Raw genomic sequence first — 3,110 nt, 5'->3', positions numbered from 1 at the left:
TGGTTATGGCTGAGTGTGGTGGCTCATGCCTGTAATCCCAGCACTTCAGGAGGCAGAGGTGAGAGGATTGCTTGAGGCCTGTAGTTTGGGAACAGACTGGGAGACACAGTGAGACTTTGTCTTTACCAAAAAATAGAATTAGCCAGGTGTGGTGGTGCACACCTGTAGCCCTAGCTACTTGGTAGGCTAAGGTGGAAGGATTGCTTGAGTCCAGGAATTCAAGACTTCAGTGAGCTATGATTGCACCACTGCACTCTAACCTGAGCAATAGAATCAAACCATGTCTCTTAAAAAACAAAACAAAACAAAAAACTAAATGAAGGTGAAATGACAGTCTCTCATTGGAGAGTATCAATAAAGGAGTAGAAATTATAAAAATGAACCAAATAAAAAATGTTGGAGATGAAAAGTACAATAAACAAAATGAAAAGGCCAGAAGTGGTGGCTCACATCTGTAATCCTGGTATTCTGGGAGGCCAAGGCAGGAGGATTGCTTGAGCCCAGAAGTTTGAGACCAACCTGGGCAACACAGTGAGACCTCACCTCTAAAACAAAACAAAACAAAAACAGAATAAAAAATTCACTGGATAGGATAAACAGTCAATTTGAGTTGGCAGAAAAAAGAATCAGTGAACTTGAAGACACATCGGTAGAAATAATGCAACCTGAAAAACAGAGAAAAATATAAAGAAAAATGAGCAGAGCATCAGAGCAATATGGGACACCACTAAGTGCACCAACATATTGATATGGTTTAGCTCTGTGTCCCCACCCAAATCTTATGTCAAATTGTAGTCCACAATGTTGGAAGTGGGGCCTGGTGGGAAGTGATTGGATCATGGGGGTGGTTTCCAGTGATTTAGCATCCCCCTTGGTTGCAATAGTGAGTGTGTTCTTGTGAGATCCAGTCATTTAAGAGTGTGTAGCACCTCCCCCCTCCCTCTTTCTTCCTCCTGCTCTGGCCATGTAAGACATGCCTGTTGCCCCTTTGCCCTCTGCCATGATTGTAAGTTTTCTGAGGCTTCCCCAGAAGCTGAGCAGATGCTGCCATGCTTCCTGTACAGCCTGCAGGACCACGAGCCAATTAAACCTCTTTTCTTTATAAATTACCCAGTGTCTGGGATTTCTTTTTAGCCATGCAAGAATGGACTAATATAGAAAATTGGTCCTGAGGAGTGGGACATAAAGATACCTGAAAATGTGGAAGCGACTTTGGAACTGGGTAATGAGAAGAGGTTGGAAGAGTTTGGAGGGCTCAGAAGAAGACAGGAAGATGAGGGGAAATTTGGAACTCCCTGGAGACTGGTTAAATGGTTGTGACCAAAATGCTGATAGTAATATGGATAGTGAAGGCCAGGGTGAGGAGGTCTCAGATGGAGATAAGGAACTTATTGGGAACTGGAGCAAAGATAACCTTTGTTATGTATTAGCAAAAGAACCTGGTGGTGTTGTGCCCTTGCCCTAGGGATCTGTGGAACTCTGAACTTGAGAGCGGTGATTTAGGGTATCTGGCGGAAGAAATTTCTAAGCCGCAAAGTGTTTAAGGACTGGCCTGGTTGCTTCTGACAATCTATGCTCATATGTGTGAGCAAAGGAATGACCTGAACCTGGAACTTATATTTAAAAGGGAAGCAGAGTGTAAAAGTTTAGAAAATTTGTAGCCTGGCCATGTGATAGAAAAGAAAAGCTGATTTTCGGGGGAGGAATTCAAGCAGGCTGCAGAAATTTGCATAAGTAAAGAGGAGCCACGTGCTAATAGCCAAGACAATGGGGAAAAGGTCTAGAAGGCATTTCAGAGACCTTCATGGCAGCCCCTCCCATCACAGGCCTGGAGGCTTCAGAGGTCTGAATGGTTTTCTAGGTCAGGCCCAGGGCCCTGCTGCCCTGCACAGCCTTGAGATTCTGCTCCCTGCATCCCAGCTGCTTCAGCTCCAGCTGTGGCTGAAAGAGGCCCTGGCTGCTGTTTCAGAGGGTGCAAGCCATTAAATTTGGTGGCTTTCCTGTGGTGTTAAGCCTGCACAGAATGCAAGAGTTTAGAATTGGGAGCCTCTGCCTAGATTTCAGAGGATGTATGGAAATTCCTGGATATCCAGGCAGAAACCTGCTGCAGCGGCAGAGCCCTCATATGGAACCTCTACTAGGGCAGTGTGGAAATGTGGGGTTGGAGCCCCCACACAGAGTCCCCACTGGGACTACCTGTGAGATGAGGACCTCTGTCCTCCAGACCTCAGAATGGTAGATCCACTGGCTGCTTGCATCCTGCACCTGGAAAAACCACAGGCACTTAAGGCCATCCCTTGAGAGCAGCCATGGGGGCTGAACCTTGCAAAGTCACAGGGGGAGAGCTTCCCAAGGCCTTGGGAGCCAAGCTTTCATACCAGTGTCCCCTGGATGTGGGACATGGTGTCAAATGAGATTATTTTGGATCTTTAAGATGGAACAACTACCCTGCTGGGTTTTGAACTTGCATGGGGCCTGAAGCCCCTTTCTTTTGGCTGATTCCTCCCTTTTGGAATGGGAGTATTTAACCAATGCCTGTACCCCCCTTGTATCTTGGAAGTAACTAACTTGTTTTTGATTTTACAGGCTCATAGGTGGAAGGAACTTGCCTTGTCACAGATGAGACTTTTGACTTTTGAGTTAATGCTGGAATAAGTTAACACTTTGTGGGACTGCGTGATTATATTTTGAAATATCAGAAGGACATGAGATTTGGGAGGGGCCAGGGGCAAAAATGATATGGTTTGTGTCCCCACCCAAATATCATATTAAATTATAATTCCCAGTGTTAGAGGTGGAGCCTGGTGGGAGGTGACTGGGTCATGGGGGCAGTTTCTCGTGGTTTAGCACCATCCTCCTTAGTCATAATAGTGATTTCTCATAAAATCTGGTTATTTACAAGTCTGGGCTGGGTGCAGTGGCTCACACCTGTAATCCCAGCACTTTGGGAGGCCAAGGGGGGCAGATCACCTGAGGTCAGGAGTTCAAGACCAACCTGGCTAACATGGTGAAACCCCGTCTCTACTAAAAACATAAAAATTAGTTGAGTGTGGTGGTGGGTGCCTGTAATCCCAACTACTCAGAAGGCTGAGGCAGGAGAATCACTTGAA

This window comes from Mandrillus leucophaeus, unplaced genomic scaffold (genome assembly GCF_000951045.1).
Source record: "Mandrillus leucophaeus isolate KB7577 unplaced genomic scaffold, Mleu.le_1.0 Scaffold213, whole genome shotgun sequence".
NCBI classification, from domain to species: domain Eukaryota; kingdom Metazoa; phylum Chordata; class Mammalia; order Primates; family Cercopithecidae; genus Mandrillus; species Mandrillus leucophaeus.
Note: the sequence above shows the minus strand (reverse complement) of the source record.